Source organism: Littorina saxatilis, linkage group LG11 (assembly GCF_037325665.1).
Source record: "Littorina saxatilis isolate snail1 linkage group LG11, US_GU_Lsax_2.0, whole genome shotgun sequence".
NCBI lineage: Eukaryota > Metazoa > Mollusca > Gastropoda > Littorinimorpha > Littorinidae > Littorina > Littorina saxatilis.
In genome coordinates, this window is record NC_090255.1 from 20,301,925 (window position 1) to 20,310,021 (window position 8,097).

At 38.6% G+C, this 8,097-nt stretch overlaps 1 long non-coding RNA gene across 3 annotated transcripts; it reads left to right on the top strand.

Annotated features, from left to right (window-relative positions):
• Positions 1-238: 238 nt before the first annotated feature.
• On the top strand, positions 239-7,496 carry LOC138979974 (uncharacterized). Of its 3 annotated transcripts, none has more exons than XR_011460196.1 (7): positions 239-525; positions 860-1,035; positions 1,364-1,538; positions 2,250-2,364; positions 3,188-3,296; positions 4,233-4,345; positions 5,746-7,496. It is a non-coding gene; the product is annotated as an uncharacterized lncRNA (long non-coding RNA). The 3 variants fall into 3 exon arrangements; XR_011460195.1 differs by having other exon boundaries at positions 241-433; XR_011460197.1 differs by lacking the exon at positions 3,188-3,296 and having other exon boundaries at positions 244-433.
• Positions 7,497-8,097: the final 601 nt, after the last annotated feature.

Below are 8,097 nucleotides of genomic sequence, written 5' to 3' on the forward strand. Positions count from 1 at the left end.
GGAATTTTATTTTTTTAGGTCAATCGGAGGCCTCTCGTGGAAGATAACAAGGTAAAAAAAATCACGGATGGGGGTTGGGGGGGGGTTCTGGGCACCCAGGAACCCCCCCCTAGGTCCGCCCCTGTATACATAAAATATTGGACTAGCAAAGTCATCAAACACAAGACCAAACAAAAACAAAAACAAACTGAGCCGGCTACTTTCGATACGAAGAAAGGGTTCGCATGCGAGAGTTATGTCCCTTAAAAATCGAAGAGGAGACCACTCCGAAGTAAATCAAGGGACAGCACTAGTAACTGATTTTCAACGAACGAACGAAGAAAGTGTTTGCACCAGGGAGATTGGAAAAAAGCGGGCTACAACATCACGAAAGGAACCCACCAAGAGAGTGTAACCATAATTCAGAGAGCAGAAGATGGATCTGGACTGAGAAGTAAGCCTTCAAGAGTTTTCCACGTAATAGTATCCAGATTCGCTCAGGAGTTCTCGAGTGATTTGCAACAGTCATCGACTATCGAGTGAGGAGTACGTATAATTATTCTTTACTCCCACAACTCTTTTTCACTATCACTGTCACTACCCGTATCCGAATATTTTTGAGATTTGCAAAGTTTATACCATTGTGAGAATCTGAATCTGATACAATTACAGTGACCATTGGGCCGTCTGGTTGGTTTTTTTCTCTTTGAGTTTGAGTTTGATGTTTTTACTTTGAGTTTTACTTGTTTGTTGATTCTATCTGGATCTGGCTGCCCCACATGGTGGTGTTCGTGGGGAGTACGTGACAGAGGCGGACTATTTCGTTAACTGTTTACTTGTAAATTCCCATTTTGAAAACATGTATACATGACTTTTTCAGATTAAAAATCTGTCGGCAATGTGGAAAAGAGGTTGAACTGGTAACAGGAACAGTGAGCTGGTTGATCAACTTGATGGCATGGCTGTACCAAATCATTCAATTGGAACGGAACCGACAAAAACACCAATGTTTCCATTCTTCTTTGTGCTGAAAGTTTACACTGACAGGGACAACAAGTAAGTGACATTTTAAACTCGTCTTAAATTACCCGTACCACTTGTATAACACACACACACACACACACACACACACACACACACACACACACACACTGACACACACACACACACATATTTAAACATCAAGTTTTTCTGTTCACTTTCAGTGATGGACGGCCTATCTGGTGGCCTGTAATTATTCCAGTGTCTTGGGGGCACAAGAGGCAAAACTTTGTTTGATGTTACTTTTTGTGTTTTTATTTCTGCATGCTTTATTTGGATTACTAGAAAACCTCTTTTTATTCCTTTGTGCAAATCTATTTGACCTTTATTCTTTTACTTTTAGTGAAAAACAAAACTGCCTGAGTTGGTGGGGAAGCTTCTGGACTCCAGGTCAAAAAAACAGTCGGCAGGGTGATGACAGATGGCTGTACCAATGAGTCATTCAGATAGAAAAGGAAGCAGACACCAAGGATTCCATTCTCTGTGCTGAAATTGTGAAAAGTTGTACTCTTTAACCAGTAAGTAAATTATTAACAACAAATTATAAAATTTCATTTCAAATTTAATGTAATTTGCAATTATATTGTACTAGCATAGCTGAATTTGGTATTTATGATCCACTTTTGTGTAATGTTTGCAACACACACACATACATTCAAATATAAACTGCGTCTGAATCAGTGATGGACATTTCTTGTTTGATTCACTGTCTTGGAGTTTGATCAAATTTTCAAACAAATTTTGCTTTTCTTGGGTGTGTGTTTGTTTTTGTTTAGCCCTTAATTGTGATGCACAGACAGACACACACACTTAAAGACACACTCCCTTTTAGGACCTTGCTTTTTTCATATTTTCTGTGAATAACCTTTGTGAATCATCAATCAACAGCCTTTTTAAGACACCCAGGGGTCCTTTTTAAGGCCTATTTTTCTCAGATATTTTGAGGTCTAACAAGGGGAGTTCCACTGTATGAGCAAGCCTTAGTTCTATGTTTAAGTATAACAATGGGTGAAGTGCATCTGACTTTATATTTGTCATATCATTTTAAAAGCCCTTAAAAAGTTTTGGTTGATCATCATTATAAAAATACAGTCATGAAATTTCTGGCTGGATACTCAGTCCTCTCTTGTGTTACAGATGCTGTGAAGCGACAGGAGGTGCTCCTTCAGCAGATAAGGACAACAACAAAGAGTTTTGTATCACTTTATTGAACTTGTTATATCTTTCAGGGTCCTAAATGGAGGGTTTCACTGGAGCAGTGACTGTTGGACAACAAGTGCAGGGTGTGTTTGGACCTCCTGGATCAACATGTGTGCAGAACTGCTTAGGGCTTGAACTTCATGGGTGTGTGTAGGAAATTTCATATTAGATTTTGATATTAACATATTCCTGTGGTGCTATATAATTTAAATTATATGAGTAAATGAATATGTCTGTATGAATGTACGTATTTGCTGTGTCATTGTGGCATAGATATATATAGACCTATAGCAATAACAAGACATACATGCTGTGAATGTATGCTTTTATGCTCTCCTTGTACAAATCTGAATTAACTGAAATTTTTCTTAATGGCCAAGCACAGCCAGCTCTTTTCGACCTTTACATAGGGCCACAGTCAGAGATTGTAGAGTACACAGAGACCATTCATACTTCTTTGCGCTAAGGTAGGACTGCAGGTTATGTTTTTATCACGGCTTTGTCAACATACTGTCATTTCTGTCCGGCTGACAGTGCTGCAAACATTCATTGGATTGAAAATGTGTTTGTTATTGTTTGTGAACATCCTTTTTTAAAAGACCTGGAAAAAAGCCCCAGAACAGATTATATAGTACATAATAATATGTAATTGAATTTAAATTTTCTTTTCAAATCAGTGTCTTTTTACAAACTAGCCTTTGTTATTTTTGTGAGTTTAAGTCAGATATCAACACATACTGAATGCATAGTTCAGTCTTAGAGTGGGAGAATGTTTGAGGCATAAATTGCTTTTGACAACAACAAAAGTTCCCGGTTGAATCGAGAAGCTCCCCCAAAATAATTTTATTACACATGCCTAAAGCCAGCATAGTGCAAGCAGATTTATTTGTGTATGTGCTTGTATAACATGTACAAAGACAGATAATTTGTACAAGTGTTGGCTCTTCATTTTTAATTATTTTTTCAGGATCCTTGGGGGGTTCCACTGTATCTGTGACTTTTGGACAACATATCAAGTTCTGGTGGTTTTTTGACCTAATGGATCAACATATGTGCAGACCTGCCGAGTGCTTGAGGTAAATTGGTGCATTTAGATATATATTGTTTTGCCTACCTGAGAGATACCACCCATGTGTCATGATGTGATAAATGAACCATCTCTTCACAGGCGTGTCTATCATGTAAATGAGGTTGGTTCAAGCAACATGTCTGTCAGGGATGTCATTTTCCACTGCTTATGCAAAATCTCCGAGACAAACTTCATTCTCAAAACACTCGCGAGAAAATGGCAAGCCCAAACGTGTTACGAGAATGACTTTGCATCTGTGACTTTGTAATCATGAGCAGTGGAATATATAAGGTCCCTGCCAGACCAGCTTGCCATGACCTCAATGATATGCCCATATGTGCGTGTATGGTTTAGTTACTACATGGGTTATCTCTCCGGTACGTAGGAATTGAAAACAGAATACTTCATGGCTTGCTGTGTGGCACCAGATTTACACTTATTGCTTTTCAAATATTGAAATATTCACGACGGGCGCATTGTACACGCAAGCACAAGACCAAGTGCGCACGGAAAAGATCCTGTAAACCATGTGGGAGTTCGGTGGGTTATAGAAACACGAAAATACCCAGCATGCCTCCCCCGAAATTGGCGTATGCTGTCTGAATGGCGGCCATACACGTAAAAATCCACATGAGTGAACGTGGGAGTCTTAAGCCCATGAACGAAGAAACAGAAGAAGAAATAATATTCACTTTTACTTGTGTAAACCCACTAACACACAGTAGGCTATGTAGTGTTCTCTATTTGTATCATTGAAACGCTTCTGTCCCGTCAATCACACTTTAAATTGCCTTATATTTTGGATGACATATGCCACCCCTTTGGTATTCCACTGATAATAGTTTAATGTTTTAGCTAAATAGTTTCAGCTAATCGCTATGGAGTATGCAAACACTGGAATTATATGCGATGAAACACTCAAGCTGCTTTCTCTTGCTTATAGCTGAGAGCAGCACTGTAGCTCAGTGACTGTCGGGTGGAGGATCCAATTCCTGCCTGTTTCCGACATAATGGATCAACATGAGTGCAGACCAGCTGAGCGCCTTATCTTCTTGGGTGTGTATAGATGTATATACATTAAAGGCACAGTAAGCCTCCCGTAAACCATCACAGAGCTCCCCGAGCGTCTACATACAGTACAAGCATACTTCCATTTGAACGCTCACCGAACGGGAACATCCTGGCTGCTTTCTGTCGAGCGTGAAAAATTTTTACAGAATTTATTTTCGTGGACTTGGTCCTCTACAACAATGGCGCCTCGTTTTGGTGCTGGACGGCTGTTATGAATATTCAATACCAGAAATCACGCCCGGACAGTAAGCCTCCCGTAAACCATCACAGATACTGTCAGGCTTTTACACACAGTACAAACACCCTTCCATTTGAACGCTCACCAAACGGGAATATCCTAGGTGCCCTACGTAAAGAGCGAGCAATTTTTAAAGAATTAATTTTGCCGATTGAACTCAGGTCAAAAATGAGTTACTTCCCTTCGGGTCTCATTCTATCGATGTAAACTGGCGATAGCCGTGGATCGATGATTATCAGAATGTTTTTGGACCGTGGTGCGTTTTTGCGCTAGACCTAACTTTTAAAATCTAAATAATAAATTGACAGCTTGTCACACAAACATTCTTTAATCATAAAAGAATTCTTTTTTCATCAAGACAAGATCAGTACAATTCGAAGTTGTGAAAGTTTGAAAAAAGAAAAGCCCGGAAGCAGGGTCACGCAAGGGTCGTAGCAGACGGCGGTTTATGCATATATCACCGTTCCTCTCAACAGTCAAAAACCATCGCTAGAGTTTTTGTGAACCACAGCCGTTTGTTTCGTGCATAAAAACGTGCTATTGTAGATAAGCTCACATGGAGTCGCATTCAAATGACTAACTGACGACTACATTGTGAAAAAAGGGAAACTGGATCACACTGGTTCACGATGGCTCAGGGGTAAGATAAACCACGCAAAAATAAATTATTTGAAAATTGTTCGCTCTTTATGGAGGGCACCTAGGATGTTCTCAATCGGTGAGTGTTTAAATGAAAGGGTGTTTGTACTGTAGTCTGTGTGTAAAAGCCTGACCGTATCTGTGATGGTTTACGGGAGGCTTACTGTGCCTTCAATTGTATTCATAAATTCACACACACACACACACACACACACACACACACACACATACTGACAAAGACATTCATATTCATGCCTGCACACACGCAAGCACAAACATACACGCACCAGCACGTTTCAAACCACCACCGTCTCAGTCGGTGCAGCTGTTTCGGAGCCTTTAGTCATCATAATACACACACAGACGGACACAATTTTTAAAAGTTAGATATATATGCACTAAAAGCCACGGCACTTTAAGTTAGGTTTCATTATCATTCTCTTAAAGTTTGGCCCTCTTTGCTTCAGTCTGCATGCTTTCTCATAGTCATACTGCTGTGTCATTGCAGGTTTCATTCCATGCTCTGGTGTGGGTGTCATAAGCAAGAGAGCCTCCTGTTCACTTCCAGCAGATGAATGCATGGTGAAGGACCTTGATACCACTTACAGACGTCAAAGCAGCTAGCTAGATGCCATTGGAGAACAACCAAAACTATTCAGCGGGTGCCATCGGCGAACATAAATACAAGTTACAGAACAGGAAAGCAGATATCACTGGCAAAGGGAACCGGACAGCAGCTACAATAAACTTAATCAGATGCCTGTAGCAAATAATCTGGACACCAATCACAAATCAAACAGATGTGGAGGACAGAGAACATTTCATGTGATTATTGCCACATATATAACCCTGTTTTGAAAAAAAGGGACATAACACCACACTATATACTTTCTGGTTGCATGCTGAAAACTCTCCATTGGACATTTAGTGAGTTTTGACTCACCAGGTCAGGAGAATGTCACTGATGGGGAGCATAATTAGGCTGACTTACAATGGGTAGACAGAATTGAACATTGTTGTTTTCTTGGATGGTTTTCGGGATAGACTTTACAAAGTTAACATACTGCTATGGTTTGATCAATTTCAAACATGACCACATTTGGCATTTTTTCAAAACCACATTTTTGACAAATATCAAGGATGTGTTGCGAAAGCATGTGTTCTTATTTTTCTGAAATGTTTTGAAAGCTAGATTTTTGATACTTTACAGGCTATTGAAGTTGGATGACCTGTAGATGTGACCCATGTAAAATTGACCCTCATAAACTTTTAAGTTCACAGAAATTAATAATAATAACAGAGAAATGGTATTATTTTGAATGTGTTTGAAGCAAGATCGTTGTAACTCAATAACCCCCCGCGGGTTAGGGGGAAGAATCTACCCGATGCTCCCCAGCATGTCGTAAGAGGCGACTAACGGATTCTGTTTCTCCTTTTACCCTTGTTAAGTGTTTCTTGTATAGAATATAGTCAATTTTTGTCAAGATTTTAGTCAAGCAGTATGTAAGAAATGTTACGTCCTTTGTACTGGAAACTTGCATTCTCCCAGTAAGGTCATATATTGTACTACGTTGCAAGCCCCTGAAGCAAATTTTTGATTAGTGCTTTTGTGAACAAGAAACAATTGACAAGTGGCTCTATCCCATCTCCCCCCTTTCCCCATCGCGATATAACCTTGAATGGTTGAAAACGACGTTAAACACCAAATAAAGAAAGAAAGTAACTCAATAACTTTATCTGTGTAAGGTCACACACATACAGGGTTAGATGACATCAAGTCAGCTTGATAGTTTGCATTATTCAAGTTCAGATTGGGGTAGAGTTCCGGTCAATAATAGGGACAATCATTGTCTCCTTTGATTGTTCACAGAGTTTTCATGTACTGATGTATGCATGGTCACTTTCAAAGCTAATCATAGAAATTTAACTTGGCTGTAGGGGAGATAATTTTGAGAAAATATGTGTTGTGCTAAAGATGAATTCCCACAAAGAAGAGTGCTATAATAAATCTGTTTCGTGCATTTTATTATTACTTGTTCTGGTTAACAGGGTTATAAAAAAATTGCATTAAAGCTGTTTCTGCATTGGGACATTTACCAAAAATCAACAGCTTGGTTACTCACTGTGCAAGATGGACACCTTATTTAAAATTATTATTTAATTGGGTCTTTTACATGTTAGTGGATATTTTAAAATGTTCTTACATAAGTTTGACTATTAATGCTCTGCCGAAAAATGAAAATAAAATTTAAAACATGTGATGAACCTTTACTTTCCTACCAAATGTGACAGATTGACTGCAGCGAGTGGCCTGATCGTGCACACACACATTCAATTCACACAAAACAATTGATTCAGCAAAAATTGGGGCCACATTTACATCCAGTGTAATTTTTAAGGCTATGGTACTTTTTCAAGAAAGTACTGCAGTATACTATAGTAAACTGTAGTAAAAGTACTATAGTACAAAATCTACAGCAACAAAAGTACCACACTGTACTATAGTAAACTATAGTAAAAGTACTATAGTACAAATGTACCATGCCAAAAATACCACGCTGTACTATAGTAAACTATAGTAAAAGTACTATAGTACAAATGTACTCTACGAAAGTACCACGCTGTACTACACTTTACTCTAGTAAACTGTAGTACATGTACTCTAGTAAACTATAGTTTACTATAGTTTACTATAGTATACTATAGTACATTTTGGCAAAAAAGTGCTCAAAATACTATAGTACATTTAAATGTACTATAGTTTACTATAGTATACTATAGTACATTTACCACAATGTACTATAGTACACACTAATGTATTGTACTATAGTACTTTTGTACTATAGTACTAGTACTATAG